The 19,669-nt window shown below is 41.8% G+C and overlaps 1 long non-coding RNA gene across 3 annotated transcripts in view; it reads left to right on the top strand.

The window, feature by feature from the left end:
- LOC137204771 (uncharacterized) overlaps positions 1-15,046 on the top strand; it is a 147,930-nt gene extending 132,884 nt beyond the window's left edge. Inside the window, exons 7-9 of one of the 3 annotated variants that reach the window (XR_010933823.1) lie at positions 10,608-10,698; positions 11,788-11,824; positions 12,385-15,046. This is a non-coding gene — a long non-coding RNA (uncharacterized lncRNA). The remainder of the gene's footprint in view (positions 1-10,607; positions 10,699-11,787; positions 11,825-12,384) is intronic. The other 2 variants (XR_010933825.1, XR_010933824.1) reach the window with 2 other exon arrangements.
- Positions 15,047-19,669: the final 4,623 nt, after the last annotated feature.

Below are 19,669 nucleotides of genomic sequence, written 5' to 3'. Positions count from 1 at the left end.
TGAAGAGACGGAACACCGCAGAGGCCATTGAGCATTTGATGAATCAGTGGGATCAGATGGCTTGAAGGAGGGACACTGTTACATACACCTGGAGAGCAAGAATAAAATATATGAATGGTGGGGGAGAAATCCACAGAAACTGACAAAGAAGAAAGGTGATCAATGAAATGACACATATGCAAAAAGAACAGAACTGACCTGAAATGCAAAAATAGAATGACCATGTGAGGTAACTATTCTTTCTCTTCTTAGACACAACTGTCTAAGGAGAGACACTATTGTTAAATCATAGTTTGGAAAACTAAACAGTCTGATTTTCTCCTGGCAGAAAGAATATGGGAATGCCGTGCCGCGTTTAATTCACCATTACTCTTTCTTAACGAATGAATTTGCTTCTCAATTCCCCACTCTCTTCTAATGCCAATTTCTAAATTAATGCATCTAATTGCCACCCCATCTTAACCTTTTACCTGTATGTAATCAGGTGTATTTATTTTCTAAAATGATTCAGTATTTCTGACCATGGTCTGAATGTCTATCTTAGTGTTAACAGTACAGAAAATAACATGGCAACAGATTAACAATGTTTTTACTACAAGGGCCAATAATACATATAAGAAAAGATGACATTAAAAAATCAGCAATAACTGGGTAGACTGTTCACTTTCATTAAAATGCCTTGAGTCTGTCTGAAAAAAATCAGCTATAATAAATACTCATTAGGTAAATGGAAAGGTCTGTCTCTCTAAAATGTTGTGACTCATCATTCTGTTAATCCTAGTTATTCATAATTTTTCTGTTTAAAATAAAATCACATAGAATAAGTCACTAAATTTTCTCTTTTTGAGAAGTATTTTGCATATCCTAGGTTTTTTGCTTTTCATACAAATTTTAGAAATAACATCAGTTTCTGTAAGAACTCCTGCTGGGGCTTTTTATTGGAAGTATCACCAATTTAAGTGATAGTTTTACAATAATGAACCTTCTGACCCACCAGTATGGTGCAGGTCTTGGGCATATTTTGTTAAATATATCCCTAAGTATTTAATATTGTCGATGCTGTTATAATTGGTATTTTGTAAATCTCAATTTTCAATTATTTATTGCTAATACATACAAATACAATTGATTGTGCATGTTGACCTGTTATCCTGTGGCTTTGATAAACTCATTTAATTCTAGAATATTTATGGATTCCTAAGCATTTTCTATATGGACCATTATGTCATCTGCAAATAAAGATAGTTTTATGTTCTCCTTTCCCAAAATAAAGGAGAAAAGTTGACACTGATCATTTTAAAAAATTGATTGGAGAATGACATTCTTGACAGACACAGTGTTTACATGTTTAAAAAACAACTCTATTTATAATGGGACATTTTGGAGAATAGTGACTGGAAGAAAAACTATCCATCTTTGTTTAACAATGGAGTTTTAAACTTTTTCCTGTGGAATGGTTTTGTGTCTTCTAACCACAATGGCTTCTGCTGCTAACAAACATGAGGAGAAGAGTGTGTTAAGAAAAAAATAAAAATAGGTTCTTGGAGATTTATAAGTCATGAAAACAAGGTCATAACAATTAAGGAAAATATAAGAGGGGAAAAGTCAAGACACAGAAAGAATGAAAAAGAATGTGAGGAATTGCCTTTGGAAATCAGTATATCAATAACTTATTATCTGAAAGAATTTCTTGGTTCTTTCCAGAAATACAGGTCTTATGAAACCAAAACCGAATTCATCAACTTCCCCTCCAAAACCAGGGTTTTGGTTTTGTTTTTTTCCATTTCTCCATTCTCTTTCATCAGAACCACATTTCCCAGTATCCCAAGTGGAAACCAGTTAGTTATCTTTGGTCCCTCTTCTCCTTCGCTTTTGACATTCTACCCAAGTGCCAAGCCCCAAGCCCCATGCATTCTGCCTAAAAAAATCTCCCAGCACCCACTGCCCCGCATTTTCCCTTCATGCGGGGCATGGCCACCTACTTTCCATTCCTCCCAGGGTCACCTGAATGTCAATTACTTATCCCACGGGCAGAGGGGCAGAGTGTGCCTCACACAGTTGCTGGTCAATGGCTCATTCCTTCTCTTTCGTCTCGTCATCTTCTCCAGTTCATCTTAGACCAAGAACCAGGAACACATTCTGCAGACAACTCAAGGACACCATGCCTGTGCTAAACATCCCACTCCAGGCTCAAACAGGCTGGTGCTCACAGCCGGGGTCCCTCTGTCTCTCATGGCTCTCTGCCTGCTCACTCCCAAGACCTGCAGTCCCTGGCTCGCCCCTCTTGGGAGGCAGCCCCCAGAAGCCCAGCATTCCCTCCCTGACTCCCCCTCTTCCTCTGGGTTTCTTCATCCATTCCCATCAGTACCTTTCCTGTTAGCATGTAAATTTCCATTGCTATGTATAACTTTAGAAGTTTCATGGGTATAAGTCGGAGACTACTAGTTAACCATAATCCTTTCCATCTCCCAAAGCATCTAGCAGGCCTCATTAAATGCTTATTGAGTGAATAAGTCAGGAAATCAGTAAACACAGTCTCTTTAACACACATCAGGCCTTTTTTTTTTTCCCTAGGCTTTTGGTATTCGCCAAATCAGGATTCTATTAAAATGAAAGGATTTAATTTTTTATTTGCCAAGGCAGATTCTATTAAAATTAAAGAAACAATTTATGGTTTCAGATTTTTTTGGAGGAGGAAAAAAGTCTTTTGTAACATTTTCAGATAATAAATGACAACGATAATTGTTGACTACTGATCACTATGTGTCAGTCACAGTAAGTATATCAGTTTATTTAATCTTTACAACATTCCTGTAAAAGATTCATATTACTCTCACTTTGCAGATGAAAAAACTAAGGATCAGAGAGGGGAAGCAACTTGCCTAGTGTCACACAGCTAGCCTGTTTCAGGACTAGAATTTAGATTTAGGTAAACCTGGCTCTGTCTTCGTCAGACCAGGTTACCTTAACAAAATACCACAGGCTGCATAGTGTAAACAACAGAAATTTATTATCTCACAGTTCTGGAGGCTGGAAGTCTAAGAATAAGGTATCAGCATGGTAGGGTGCTGTTGAGATCTCTCTCTTTGGCTTACAGACAACCCCCTTCTCTCTGTGTCCTCATGTTCCTATTTTATTTATTTATTTATTTTTGGCTGCATTGGGTCTTCATTGCTGCGCGTGGGCTTTTCTCTAGTTGCAGCGAGCGGGGGCTACTCTTCGTTGTGGTGCGTGGGCTTCTCATTCTGGTGGCTTCTCCTGTTGCAGAGCACAGGCTCCAGGCACTCGGGCTTCTGTAGCTGTGGCTCGCAGGCTCTAGGGCACAGGCTCAGTAGTTGCGGCGCATGGGCTTAGTTGCTCAACGGCATGTTGGATCTTCCCAGATCAGGGCTCAAACCCGGGTCCCCTGCATTGGCAGGCGGATTCTTAACCACTGCGCCACCACTGGAGCTCTCATATTCCTCTTCTTATAAGGCTACCAATCCTATCAGATTAGAACCCCAATTTATGACTTCATTTACCCTTAATTACTTCTTAGAAAGCTCTATCTCCAAATACAATCACATTATGGGCTAGAGCTCCCATACAGGCACCTGGAAGGGACATAAACATTCAGTCCATAGTAGGCTCTAAAGAGATGTGGGGATATGGATTGGGCATTACAAAGTGAAATCCAAGAAACTGGCTCCCAGGGATAGATGGCCCAACCACCAACTCGTCACAACTTTCAAACTCCCAGACTTAGTTTCCATTAATTCAGCATGTCAGCTCACACTAACACCCCAATCCTACCTTCTCAACAGCCAAGGGATTTCAATTTTTAAAAACAGAGTAACAACTCTTAAAATTTTCCAGCCTGTACTGTTCTGGATTTCATGCGTATTTCAGGATGTGAATTTAGGGGATATGTTTGACATTGAGGGCCATAGTTAGGAGAGGCTGCACAGAGGCTGGGATGCCCGTGTTCTGTGGGTGGTGACAGCACACACCCACCAGTGCTGGCTGGACTCTGCTCTGGTGATACAAAGGCAGTGGAGAAGCAACCCATAAGGATGTATCTAGTTCTAGGTGGCTCCACTCATAAAACTCCGAAATGCACAAGCAGAGTAATTTTCTGTAAGGCAGGTGATAGTTGAACTCCTTGGCTGCTGGAATGGGCACCAGGCTTCCCAGGAAAACAAATCCAGTGTTCAGATTCTTCATGAAAACAGTACTGTACTGGCATTTCTGCCTTAGAGAACTGATACCCTGTGCCAAGCAGGATCCAGACATTCCTGTATGTCTCCCCTCCCGTGTGGTCATCTCTCAATGATTATTGATATTTCAGAAAAGAGAGGCATTTTGGCAATTTCTGTTTCATTAAAAACACATCTCACAAATAGTTTTGTCCTTATAAAATTTCTCTTATTTCATTATCATTTTTGTTTTTAAACTTTTCCTACTGTAATTTCTTTGGCTGTTGTGAGGCTTTGGTTTACTTATTTCTTTTTCAACGGGAGCACAAGCTCCGGACACGCAGGCTCAGCGGCCATGGCCCACGGACCCAGCTGTTCCGCGGCATGTGGGATCTTCCCGGACCGGGGCACGAACCCATGTCCCCTGCATCGGCAGGCGGACTCTCAACCACTGCGCCACCAGGGAAGTCCTACTTATTTCTTTATCATTATCTTTACTCGGGTGGAAATCACTTACAGTGGTGGTGTTTTCCTAATGTGTTTGCCTCCAAATTCTCTTCTCTCTGCTTCTCTCTAAGACCCTTTCCTGCCCTGCTGCTCTGCATGAAATCTAACAGTATATGAACCCAGCATGAAGGTTTTATCCTAACAACTTTTTCTGTTGATTTTTTTTAAGTGGATTATAGAGAGGCAAAAGGTAAATCTCTTTCCCTCTGTGAGAAATGGCATGAACATTATTTGATCTAAATTGGAGGATGCTGTAATTGTTCTCCTATAGTGATTAATTCAGTCCATCCAGAGAGAAAATGGGGAGGTGATGTTTCCCAAGCATGCATTACTTAAGTATTCACAGTAAAAATAATTGTATAAAAATGACATTTAAATGCTACCTGATAGTTAAGAAAGTACATCTGAAGTTGGAATTACCAAAACTTGTACTCTGCTCCAATTTTTGTAGCGGGTAAGATTACTGAGACTCATAAATGAACTGATAGCAATAAGTTCACAGGTGTTATATGAAAATGGATGTATTATGCATTTTCCACTGTTTTATTGCTGACTGAGCAGGGCTGTGAGAGGCAGCCTGGTTATACTAAGACCCCCCCCCCCCACGAATGTCACACATTCTTACATGTGACTATCATCTCTGCCAGGAAACTTTTCTTCACCAGCTTAAAATCCTCTTGAAATAACATCAGTTCACCTGGTTTTATTTCCAACTTCTACGGCAATGGAGAACAGCTAGTCATGAAGGAAAGCTTCTATATTCCTACATTCTAGACTAACCCAGAAGTCCTTTTACATTGTCACCCTAGAAGAGCTACAGTATGCTTATCGTTCTATGGTCTTTTTGTGTCTGCTGAGCTACTTCCCAAGCTCTCCTGAAGTAGTGATTTCAGACTTGTATACAGTTCCAGTTTTTTCTCTGTAAAGCCTCCTTGGGGACAGGGACTATTCTGGCATCCTTATGGTGCACAAAGAAGTGGTTTAAACCTTGGAGAAACAAATATATGTGGAGTGTATGTATTTAATTGAGCACTGGTTGTATAGCGCTCACTGGGTGCTTTACAAATATTAACTCCATTAAACCTTATAACAACTCAATGACATAAATATTATTTTCATCTCCATTCCACAAATGAGGAAATCAAGGTGCAGAGAGGTTAAGAAATCAGCCAAAGGTCACACAAGTTATAAATACCTGAGCCAGGATTCAAACTTTAAAATAAGGAAGTTGCAGACAACAGAGCAGCGTATAAGTTCTTTAAGTATATTATGTTTCCTTGCATGCGTTGTGCACCAAGTGTATAATTTAGATATTACTTAATTTTTTAAATTACTGATTTTGACATATGCAATCATCTGTAAGCACTTAGCTTTGTTGTTTCAAACCCTGATATAGATGAGGCCAGAGTCAACTTTACTACGACCAACATCAGACACAGAAAAATAGACAAAGCAGCTACCTGCTGTACCAATTAAATAATAGGTACGACTTGTTTATCATTACATTTTGTAATTATAGCATTTTTGGTATCAAAATGAGTTTATAAGATGGAATATTAAAAAAGTATACATGCAAAAAAACAGAGAGAGAGAGAGAGAGAGCTGTCTGTGTGCAGGACCACCCTCTATGTAATCCCTCTCTGAGTGAATAAATACACGAAGGCATGGATAGGTCATCCTTTGATAAATTGTTCATAATACTGTACCTGCTTTGATCACAGTAGTTACTCGTTGTGAATTTGTCGTGACAAATTGTTTTCTGCCCTAACTATATGGAGTCAAGTGTTGCCCATTTTCTGCTTACAATGTGTACTCTTAACAATTCTTGCTTTCAATCTCTCACTCCCTTTTCCTTCTGCACTGATTCTCTCTCACATCCAGTTGGTTTCAGGGCCTTGGCACTCCTTTTCCAGTTTCTCACAGTTGTAGTATATTCTGGTGTTATATTTTTTACATCATCTGCCACTTTAACAGTACACACACAATTTCACCATCCAAGCGAATGACAAAAATTCTTCTTCAGGGAATATCGATCGGGCTAATTCTTAGCTATGGCATGCAATTTTCTACTTGGAGAGGAGACTAGGAAATTAGTGTTGTGCCCTTTAAAAATAAACACCTGCCCAATGCGTGTATTCCACTGGTAATGTTTCTAGGATTCAAAGCCCACCTTCTAGAAATTTATCTAACTACAAAAATTCCTATATAGCAGGGAGAATATTATTATAGCAACACAAGTGTGAGTGAGAAATGTTGTATTTCTCTATTTTTTAAAAAATTAACTAATATGAGGTCCCCATCTGGCCCATTTTTCATTTATAATCTGTATAGCACAGGGAGCTCAGCTCGGTGCTCTGTGACCACCTAGATGGGTGGGATGGGGGTGGGTGGGAGGGAGGCTCAAGAGGGAGGGGATATATGTATACATAGAGCTGATTCAGTTCATTGTACAGCAGCAACCAACATAACATTGTAAAGCAATTATACTCCAATTAAAAAATCCTCTATTTCCAAAAAATAAAATCTGTACTCTTAAAGATTCTTGCTTTCAATCTCTCACTCCCTTTTTCTTCTACACTGATTCTCTTTCACATCCAGTTAATTTCAGGGACTTGGCACTCCTTTTCCAGTTTATCACCATTGTAATGTATTTTGATGTTATATTTGGGAATATAAGCTAGTGGGAAGTTAAGTCTTGGTCACTGTTGGGGCTCCTTCCTTTTCCTTGATAGCCTCATGAGAATCTGGAGGCTTAAGTGGTACCCAGCAGATAGGGGAGGTTGCCTAGTCTTTACTCTATTGTCATCATGGATATCCTCAGCCGTCCATGCCTGTACGCTCCCCCGCCGTCCAGGGAAAATTTGCTGATGGGCTACGTGTAGAGCACAGGAATGTCTGCCAAGGCTGTTCCTTGGTCCACACAGGGGATCCAGCCTCCCTAGGTGTGCCTGGCCTTTCCCTCTGAGCTTCTGCCACTTCCCCAGAGACTGATCAGGGTCAAATACGCCCACTAGTTGAAGTATCTGCACACCTTTCTACCTTTCCCAAGCTGGGGAATGATATCTTCCTCTTTCCTGTCTTCCTATCCTTGGGCACATCCCTCCCTTGCCTTCTAGAAATATTCCGTTTCTTCTATGAGTTCAGGTGTTTACAAAAGACAGGGAGAGCCCAAGACTGTAGGCATAGTTTCTCTTAGCCACCAAACTTTCTTTGGACAAAGGGCTGGGGGAGGGAGAATATATGTAGGAAAAGAACTAAATTACCATCTGAATCAATTACTCTGACATACTTGGTGACAGAGTTCTTGCTGTTAGTTTGCTTCCACCTTTAAGCCAAGGAGAGGAGACATGTTTGCCATGCAGAGATATCAACATGTGATCTTGCTAGGTGACCGAAACAGCCTAAGTAGTTCAGGTACACAGAACTCCTCTCTAGGACTAGCTAGAAAGACATCTGGCTTATGGGAAAACTTGTTCAGGGAAAAAAATGAGACAGGTTTGAACCAGGAAAGTAAAAGTGTTCAGCCATTTCATTAACGACTCATGGCAGGAAAAAGCAGTAGGGAGGCAGGGGGTGAAAAATCAGACATCATCTCAAAATTGGTGCTTTTGTCCACGCTTAGGGGTAGAAAAGGAAGTAACACTAGAGTGTACTCTGTAGTCTCTGTATGGCAAGCGTTGGTGTGTTGGCTGTGCTGCTTTCCAGTATAAGCTCCAGGTGGGAGACATCTAGTAGATGCTAGTCAACGAAGCTGTTCGGCCTTGGCCGTGAACCATGAAAAGAAGCGGTAACATTTTAATTCCTCACACTAACTGCTACCCAGCTTTTTATCACACCACTAATCACCCCACTAAATCGGATGTTCTTACTTATGCTCACCCACTTAAAAATGGAACAGTCTTAATCCAGGAGGAGAGGGGTGGTGGTCTGGAGGTGGGTATGTTGTATGACACACCACGATGGGGGTAGGAAGGGGAGACCTAGAGCTACCTGGTGAGAGAGGGTATTTTTATGGGCTATACAAAATCCAGTACTGTGATCTGAAAGAAACAGTAACGGGATGTTGAGGTTACTTTTTCCATCAAAGTTTTCAAGGACTTCAAGCCAATTTCTGTGATAAATAAGGTATAGATTTTTGTTGTCTACTTCCTTCACCTAAAAGGTTAGTGGAAAGGCACATGTAGCATTACTGCTATATTCCATTAAATTTAAGTTAAATCATTATTCTATGTTCCACTAAAGAGAAAAAATACCATCAATTAAACTGACACACTATTTTCTAATCATTTAACATTTGTATATTATTGAAAACTATTTTGAGACTCATCTGAGGTATAGATTTCATTATATATCATATTTTTCTGTTCCTGTGTCTTTCTATGTGCATACTAAAACTTCAGTGCCGATTCATGGTGTAATTTTTTTGAAGACATTTTAAAAAACAACTAAACTCAACCTTTTTTAGCATCACCCATACACATAACTCCAGGAAATGATAGCAACATGAACAGCTATGACCAAGTATGAACACGCACAGGCTGAGCAATTATGTCAAAACCACGGCCTGATTAACAGCAATTGTAAGGTGTATCCCACTTAAAAAGGTGAAAAGTTTGCATCTCAGAATCAGTGAAATACAGCATTTGGGGATGAATAAAGCTTCCCTTTGTAGACAGTTTGGGTGTGTTTGCATAACTCTGCATTTTTCCCCTAAGGATATGCTGCCCTTTGAATAAGATCTTGTGCCAGACCTTCATGTTTAAGATGATGCTATCATCCATCATGAACTTGGAGTTGCTTTTCTAGTTGGGGGAGTGCAATAGTGATTCATGGACATCTATACTCAGCCTCCTTGCCTAGAAATGACCTTGGCTCAGTAAGTGTATTTTATTCCACACAATTCCAAATGCAGAATTTGGATGTGTCCTTGAAACCTGAGAAACCTTTACCCAGCTCCACGCCTAAGTTACAATCTGAAGGTGAAGTTGGCTCCTTGACTTAAGATTTCTGATCCGATCTTTCAAGCAGTTCTTAAAAGCTTCCACAGTTTGGATATCTCAAAGGAGCCAAGTTTGGAGGTGGGGTTTAAATGCTAAGGAGAGCCTAATTGGTATCAACCAAAAACATAGAAATTTGGTTATTTCCAAGAGGAAGCAGAGAGAAGGTAGAGAGGAGACAGAGGTATTCTGTGAGGTGGCACAGTCAGTGGGAAAGTCCTAGTGATGCGACAGCTAAGAGGATTTGGAGAACAAGAATACCAGCTCCATTTGTCCACACTCTCTGTACCACCTGCTACGCACACAACGATCTCATAAAGGGGATGTGTGTGGTACGGAAAAGAAAACAAAACATTGTCTGGTTTCCATAGTTAAGAAAACCTAGTACCTAATAGTATGAAGGAAAACCCCTAACCTGAATTGATTCTGTGGAACCAAGAGCTCAGAGTCAAGAGTGAGCATGAAAACAAAAGTCTCTTACATAGTCTCAACAATCCTGGGGAAGGCCTTGCGGATTCCCTCTAAGTCATAGAATGAAGGTGTAGAAAGAAAACTACATTCTTTTCCTTAGTTTACATGCCAGCTTGTGCCCAGGTGGCATCTGGGTCCCACGCAGTACAACTCTGATGCCTGGCCAGGCAGGTGGACAGGTGAGGAAAGCAAATGAAGGCAACAGGTCTGAGTCCAACCAAGAAGTCGGCTACCAAAGGACTTACATGGGTCTGAGGGTCTGGTTGCTCCTCGGGAACCAACTATGAACAAGGAAGAGTGAAAAACAGAGGACTCAGATGGTAAAAATAAAAAGAATGTGTGTTGTCAGGAAAAATAATCAGATCCTGGATAGCTACCCTCTTAGTATTCTCTTTGTAGGCTCCAGCCTCTTGGCCCCTGGCCTCTGGGTTACCCTACCTTCACTTCTTTCTTCCAGTTTCACTCGGTCGACCATAGATACTCTGCGGGCACCAGATCCTGCGGTGACCTGGCCAACGTTTGATACGACACTTGGGCTTCCTTCCAAGGTACCTCACTCTGTGTTTTAATCAAGGAGCCACTCTTATTTTCACTAGAGCAAGACCTTTCACTAGATCTTGGCCATTGTCTTTCTTCCTGAAGTATCTGGCTGTAATCCTCCATTTTCATGATCAACAAAGCTAACTTGTGACCAGAGTTATGAATCCCCTCACTGCCAGGTCTCGATAGCCTCCAGCAAAGAACGCAAAAGCAGCCTGCCACCAGCTACCTGGCCAGGGAATGCTGGAGCTGAGCCATTCAGGCTCCAGAGGATACTACTCTTGGCTAGAGAACAAAGTAAGCACCGAGGAAAACAAACAGACAGAAACAAGTGTAAGTCCTACACCTGCTCTAGTCAGGAGCGCTCGGGAGCACGTCCTAGAGGAGGCTTGAAGGGCTCCCCTGGTAAGACTAGCTCTTCGTCAATAGACGGGAGTCATGAAGACAAAAATGCTCAGGGGGGAAAGTGAACCTGGTGTAGGGAGAAGCATAACCAAGCCTCGTTCCCATTCACACCATCCTCCAGCCACTTCTTCACCTTTTGTTTTTTGCGGTACCCGGGCCTCTCACTGCTGTGGCCTCTCGCATTGCGGAGCACAGGCTCCAGACGTGCAGGCTCAGCGGCCATGGCTCACGGGCCCAGCTGCTCCGCGGCATGTGGGATCTTCCTGGACCGGGGCACGAACCCGTGTCCCCTGCATCGGCAGGCGGACTCCCAACCACTGCGCCACCAGGGAAGCCCTTCTTCACCTTTTTGAGCAGGCATCCTAAGGCAATTTCTGAGCACAGGCTTCATATATAAATATTTACTTGTTTATCATATATGTGTGTGAGTGTGCATGACACAGAGAGATGAAAGACATAGGGGTTTATATAGCATGAAGAAAATAATAAACAATTAAAACATTAAAATATCTTGATAATCATGATGGCTTCATACTTTAAGCTAATATCTCAAGACACAATATACGCTTGTGGCAGGGATCATCATTAATGTGAACGCCTATAAACCCACGTTTCAGATGGTAATTTTACATTTCTTCACCTTCCTGTCAGATCTGATTAGCTAATTCGTTCTTTGCTTTCCTTCCTGAAAGGACTGATGCAGAACTGGAGCAGGGTGCTAAGCATGGGGTAAGGGACAGCTCTGCTGTCTTCTTGTGGTCTGCTTGCATATTGCATTATGATTGCATTCATCTTACCGTTTCTTCCCAAGAATCTTTTTCAGCCTCTTGACCATTTTGTGAGAATTGGTTGGGTTCAAACTTTATAATAAAAGTGCACACCTGCCTTTCCTAGGAAACCCTGCTCACAGCAGCATGGCAGACTGAGCATGGAAGCAATGCCAATACATGCACTAAACACTAACAGTACTTAATTACTTTCCTCATTTTTAGATTAAAACAACAGATGAGTAGCGGTCCTAACCCTTTCTTCCTGCGCCCTCTGGATTGTTTATTTAACCCACTGGCATGTTACATCCGAATTTGGAGACTACCATCTAAACGACTGAATTAATCTAATATGTAAACATTTGAGGAGTTGAAAAAAACTCAAAAGTTGGACCCATTTTTTTTTACTTTCGATTTAATGTAAATGTGAGGCAGGGTGGGGTGGATTTTGGGGGGGGGAACCTAAAATTATGCCCTTATATATTTTTAAATCTTTAAGAATGTACTATTAAATCATTCCAGTAATTCTGTGATGCCAGCTTTAGACTGAAGACAATGAAAACTCTTCCAAAAGGAACAAAACAATAATTGCTAGCTGCACACAACGAGGCAGTCAGTGGCTATGTGATCCATCATAGATCCCGAAGCCAAAAAATGTGCCTGATGTTGGATAACGATGATGAAGTGTATCCAAGAACATAAAGAAAATGGACTGTGTTATTTTAAGGGAAAGACTGTCATTCCCTCCTCTCAAAAGTGGGAAAAATTATATTTCTTAAAATAGTGAAACATTCAGACACCTTCCAGTTTACGTAACCACTCAGATAATAGGCTGGACGACTTCTCACCTGTGACCACACACCTCCTTACTCCTAATATCTTGATTCATATTAGAATAAAGATACTGTCTCTCTAAAGAGTACACTGCTAAGATAGAGCATTATAAATATAATGTTTTTATTAAAGTTCAAGTCAGATTCCTTCTACTTGTTGGCTTCTATGGAAGGCTGAAAACCACTACTCTGAGGACCCAGAGTGACAACTTCAGATAGTTACAGTATAGCGCTTTCCTGAAAGCAGAAATTCACTACTTCTGTTTAGCTCTGAATCTTTGTACAATTCCATGAAGACTTCCTTAGCTGGATGAAACCTTCATAAATAAGACATTTTCCTGTATACTTCATGTGTCAAGTTTTGGCTGGGACTTCATAAGGCAAGGGCTCCATGGTGTTACTTTATCAGGTCCCTCAACCTCTGAGTTGCAATGATTGTGATGTTTGCTAATAGCACATTCCTTAAGTCAAGAATGAGAATGGATTTCCACTGCCCCCAAACATACCCCTCCTGGTTGTGTAAGGAGGAAAGAGAAAAGGGCAGAGTGAGAATAACAAGTTTGAGACTCCCTCAGAAAATAATACATGTTAATAGTAATCACACTGCCACCCACATTCAGTTGGCCAGGACTCATTCGTGGGAATACAACCTAACTGCAATGGAAGCTGTTAACTGCAACCTTCCCCTATGTCTAGAAAAGGAACTGTGTAGCGGACACAGCATGGTCTCGGTCAAGTATGTAATAGCTCCTCGACCTCAAGCGTAATCAGAGGATGCACAGCCAGACAACAGCAAGAAACCATTTCCTCTCATCAGATTGTCAAGAATTAGAGAGTCAAATGATACAAAGGTGAATGAAAATAGGAACCATCACAGACCACGGGTGGATGTCCGCACTCATTCTGGCAGAGACTCTCAGAGCAATAAGTGCATGTGAATACACACGTATCCTAGGACCCAGCAATTCTATTCTTGAGCACATGCCCTGTGATAACTTTCACGCAGATGCCCATGAAGACTTGTATAAAGATGTTCTCTGCAGAGTTACGGATGAAAATCATGGCAATCAAAAACTCCATCAATAAGGAAATGAATAAAGTGGAGCATGTTTTCAATCAACGGAATACTATGCAGTGATCAGAAGCACTGATAAATATAAATTTTCCTTTTACTCTTTTTATTTTGCACTATAGAAAACAACAAGAGCCAGTCACATATTGCTTTTCTTCACATTCATATGGAGAAATAACCTACAGACCAAAAGAAGTAGTACCACATTGTGAAACCTGCAAATTCCAGAAGTGGACAGCTTGAAGACCACACCCTGGGGGTGGGGAAGAAAATAAATGTCACAAGAGAGAAGACGTGCATATTAAAGATGGCAAGCTGGGGAGATGACCACTGTCAGTGCAACTGACCCAGATTGTAGGCGCCCTTTTTCTCCTGGCATCCACGGCCACCACCTCAAAGGGATGGTTTTTCATCTGAAGAACTCTTTTCAAATGCCACAAGAGTTGCTCTGAGGAGCAATGCAAAGATGTAGATATCTTTGAGATACTGAAGATAAACAGATCTCAAAGACGTAAGTGAAAGAAGTAAAACTGAATGAGATTTGTAGCAAATATTCTTTATGTAAATTTTTAAAAACATAATCACACTGTGTTGTTCAAGGATACACATTTTACAGAAATAAATGGAATTTGCAAGGACATACACAAGAATGGGTGCTTATGAGGTTGGAGGGGAACAGGATGAGGACAGAAAATAATATAATCCAAAAAAAGAGAAGGGCACACACGATTCGGTACTTATTAGTGTGGCACCAGCTGAAGAATCTGATCAACCAAATTCTGGTCCTCTGGGGCGTAGCTCCACCGCCTCTGTGTAAGCGTCCCGGGAACCACGGGAGAAATTTGGATTAGAGGTAATATTTTATGATCATTTCTTCTACTTCTGAATCACGTTTAAATCACATGTGTTTGGCCTTAGCTTCCTCACATTCTTTGAATACGATTCTGATAATAGTTCAGGAAGCAGGAGAGCTGAGGGGACCACCGGGTCATCTGGTCCGATCTTCATTTCACAGATAAGGAAACTGAGACTACAAGCAGTCAGGGAATCTTCAAGACCTCCTTTCAGTTTCTTGGTTTCTCTTTATATGTGAATTTTGCTTAAATTCATTTGAGGAATTTGTTTCCTTTTCTAAATACTATCTTTCCTCGCTGCAGGGTTGCTCCAAATTCAGAAAAACAAACAAACAAACAAAACCAGGGGGCTGAAGAGGATTCAAACCAAAACTATTTTAAGTGTAAGAATCTGGGCAGATAATAAAAACATGTTTTTTAACTCATTTAAATTGTGCGCATCTGCATTTATTTGTTCTCAGATTTTGTACATTCCGTGGGTGGTAGCCCAGGAAAAAACACACGGAGACATTTGCTTGGGGACTGTACCACATAAAGAGCATTACCACGGTGGACAGGAATGTGCAAGCCAAAACCCAGCACAGGTCAGAATCCAGATCCACAGTCAGTTGATGCCCTGGAAGGGTCCATGGCTTGCCTGTATCCTTTCCCTGTTGAAGGTCACGTGCTTCTTCACAGATGCAAAGATCTTTAGTAATACTTGCAGTTAACTACTGCTCTGTGTCCTGGTTACAATCATGTACTGCCAAGTTACTGTTTGGGCAACAGTTAATTATCAGCTGTCTCTACTAGCTCACGGTAAACATATTACAGTGTTTCATCACTCATGTTTTATTTAATTTCACTTGTCATCAAGGTCCTTGATTGGAGCTCGGTGATTTGGTCTGAGAGAGGTGATTTCTATTCCCGTTGAAAACTGCTTGTCATTCATTTCGTGCCCTGCTCCCAAGGCAAGGATGCTCCTCTCGCCCCCATGAGGCCAGGTCTGGCGCTCCCTCTGGCAACTCCCAGAAGGAGCTGGGGCCATGGATTGTAATTGCGATGGGATGGCAAGAAGCTAAATGAGAGACACATGGCGTTGCGGGTGGTATCATCTGTCTTCAGTTTATAATGACATTTCCAGTGTGGATTACTAACAAGAAGACCCCAGGACCACTGCCCAAACTTCATATGTGAAGAATTAGTGAGCTCCCACATAGGTCTTGTGAACAATGAAGAAAACTTTAATGATGAGATACAGTTTTTCATGGAGATGTTTGTGTTGTGCCGGATGCTCTGGCGATGATACAGAGCCCCCATCTTCAACACACAGAAACACATGCGAGCACATACACACACTGAGACGTGCCGGCTGATTTTCTCAGCACACTGATCGCAAGGCTCCAGGTCAGCCCCGTAGTGAAGCCAGTGGAAAACCTGGAATCAGCCCCAGCTCTGACACTCAGGTGAGTGGAGAGCTGTAAGAACCATCCTCCGCTGTGAAATGTGTCAGGCAGACAAACACACCCCTGCATGCCCCGTTCCTCTCTAACATGGACAAGGCACAGGCAAAATACGCTTCCTCCAAAGGAAAACCACCCCTCCAATGCCCACCAGGTTGTCGCCTGTGGGCTGGGTTCTCAGCCAGAAAGGGCAGAGTTTACCCCTGACTGTAGAAGGAGCTCAGAAAGGAACTTCCCATCCAAAGAACCTGCCTGACCCATGAGGTTCTTCAGTGCAATTTGAGGGCTTCCATTTTTGGTGGGAGCAAGTAAATAAATAAATAAAAATAAACAACGGGACAAGAATGTCATAAAGTCAGTAAGTACAGCATGTCCTTAAAACATTGATTTGCCCCAAATCTCTACGTCTATTATTTTCCCCCCTCTCAAATATTAGACATCAGTAGCCAGCGTTATTTGGAGCTGATTCTAATTTTCTAAGAAACAAACCTTAGCTACTTAGCCCAGGATTATCTGCTTTGGCACATAACAGAGAAAGAAAGAACTCCAGTTGCAAAACAGTTAATAAGGGGACTTCTTGTTATTAAAGAAACAGCACACTAATAATAACCATGTCTTTCATTTGTAAATGTATAATTTTGTAATGAATAATCTATGAAATAAATGATCATATTGATCAGCAAGGGGAACCAGTCATTCTAGGTGCCCTGAGCAACTCTCAGTACCAGGCGAAGCTGGGAAAGGAAAAGGAGGTGCGCTACACATGGCTCTTGCCCTTGAGATGCTCACAGCCTGCTTTAGGAACAGATGCACACAGAAATATTGGCATAGTAACAAAAGCACCATAAATGGCAAAATGATCAGAGGACTACAGAAGCCCAGACAAGGGAATATATAGTCTCATGTAAGTATATACCTGTCCCACATATGTGTGTTAGAATAACTGCAAAAACTTAGTGGAAGAAGCATAGTTTTTATAATCAAATTCTTTTTTATCTCTTATTAAATGGCTTTGAGCAAATTGTTTGGGTGAGTAGTCAACGTGAATGTGGACACTGACATTGACCATAAACTTCATGAGGGCACGAATGAGGCAGTCCTACCACTGCAAGCACTCTGAGCATCTGCTGAAGCTGTGCTACCGGAGTTGTGCCGTTTACTAGCAGTGTGCCACTGGGCAAGCCACGTGGGAGGGAAGGGTCTGAGACTTCTCGTCAGGTGCTCTCCCAGGACCCTCGCAGCGCTAAGGATGCTATGACACGCATAGAGGCATTTCCTCCCTCACAAGGAAAGGCTGAACGGGCTCCAAGCACCCAAAGGCCCCTCCCTCACGTTTGTCCTTTCACTTCTGTCACTCTCTCCCTTTGGTCTAGAGGTCGGTTCTTACCACAACTGGCATTCCATAAGTGAATGTCCAAGACTGGAAACACATCCTGAAGCACGATTTTCCACAAACTGTTCCTTGAAACACAGGTGATCCCTTGAAAAAAGATCAAATAAGACTAGGACATGCAACAGCCACTCACAGGCACACTAACGTATCGAAGGATTGGAGAAATTCGCGCAACACCCGCCCCCCTTCTCTTACCATATTTTTTCCTAAGCCATAATGTCGCTGAGAGATGACGATCCGTACATATTAAGGTAGATCCAGGTGATTCTCAGAGAAATCCTGATTCTCTGGCAAGGTTCATAAAATTCAATAAGGTATAAGGATGTGACAGGTTACTCTCGGGACCATTTCTAAAGAATAAGAAGGATGTGTTTGCAAAAATAGCCCCAATTCTTCACTCTGCCCTGAATCCAAACTCTTTACAGTGTGACTTTCCAGCTCCTCCTATTTAAAGGGTAGAGTCTACTTCCCCACCTTTGGAGACTGGAATGGCTTTATGACTTGCTCTGGCCAATTAAACAGAGGAGAAGGGACCTTGTACCATTTACAAGCCTAGGCTTTAAAAAAAACCTTGCATGCCATCGCTGGCTTCCTTGGAAACCTGTCATCACTCTTCAAATGACCCTGGGCTAGCCTTCTGGGTGATGAAAGATAAGGCAGCCCGGTCACCCCCATCACTCCAACCAAGAGCCAGCTAATCACTGGACATATAAATGAGACCATCCTAGACTGAGCCAATCCCCACTGAGGTACCAGCTGACCACAGATGACTGAGTAAGCCCTGCTTCCTGGGTCACTTGAACTGGCCCAGTTTAGCAGAACGACCCAGCTTGTGAGCTGGGTGAGCATTAAAAAATGGTAGCGGTTTTAAGCCATTATTTTGAGGTGCTCCACTACATAGCAATTCAATAATTGATACACAAGGTGAAACCCCTGTTTACTCCCATGGACAAAAATGGAACGCTGATGGAGGGGAGGGATAGGGAGGGTGGGAGGGAGGGAGACGCAAGAGGGAAGACATATGGGAACATATGTATATATATAACTGATTCACTTTGTTATAAAGCAGAAACTAACACACCATTGTAAAGCAATTATACTCTAATAAAGAAGTAAAAAAAAAAATGGAACACTGAAAAACACAGGATGATGATACATTATAAAATACCAGCAGAGAAGGAAAACTGGTTCTAACAGAAATCATAAGCATTTCCAAGGCAGGGGTTAGGTCTTATTCACATTTGTATCCCTTATACCAAACACAATGCTGTGCACATAGAGTGATCAATAAATGATTTTGAGGAATAAGGGCTTGGTAAGTTGTCCGTGTACCTGACAGCCAACTCTATACCAGGACCAGTGAATTATGTATCACAGTTTGAGAAATAATATAAGACAGAAGCATACCTAAAAACAAGGAGGAATGACACTGATGGCAGACAGTTGGGAATTAATAGTTTTCCTGATCTGAACTCCTGTTTCTCATGCTCCTGGGATTATAGGCAGGCGGCCCTTCCAGTGTTTGCACCCCGGGATTAACATCTGTGCAAATGTGGCAAAAGAAAAAGGCAGAGTGGATGAATTCCTGAATTGTTCTCCCTGACATTCACGACATTCACAGATATGTTTTCTTGGATGATCCCAGTTCACAGGTGCACTGGCCACACACTAATTGAAAGAATTATTTTCTTAACATTCAGTGTCAACTGCAAAGGCTTTTGTGAAGAGCAGAATTGTTTCAACCAGCTGCTAGGAGCTGTTTTTATTAATTTTTTAAAAAATCAAACAATGCCAAAGCAGGGGATGTTTGTAATATTCCCACCCCGTCACATTCCTTCGGGGGAAATCAGTGAAAGACAACAACCTACAGCTCCATGAGGCTAAGACCTTTGAAGACCAAAGAGTTGGGTTCTGTAAACAGCAACAACAAAAATGTGTCCTTTTTCTCTCTATTTTTATCCTCACCCCATGATAGACTGTCTGCATACGGCGTGTCTGGGGGACGCCTGCTGGCATTTGTGGAGCCCAGAGCAGGTCCATCAAGGGCCGGTGCACTCGTTCTGCCTGATAGACTTAATCCCATATTTCCACCGTGTTTGCGCCCTTAAACTAGAGAAGATGCCTCAAGTTCAACGACTTCTGCTCTCTGGGTGGCTGCCAGACCCATCTCCAAGAGACTGGTCCTAATAGCTGAAAAAAATCTCCTTATGGAG

Source organism: Pseudorca crassidens, chromosome 13, assembly GCF_039906515.1.
Source record: "Pseudorca crassidens isolate mPseCra1 chromosome 13, mPseCra1.hap1, whole genome shotgun sequence".
Classification (NCBI taxonomy): Eukaryota; Metazoa; Chordata; class Mammalia; order Artiodactyla; family Delphinidae; genus Pseudorca; species Pseudorca crassidens.
Note: the sequence above shows the minus strand (reverse complement) of the source record. Positions and strands in the feature narration are given on the sequence as shown.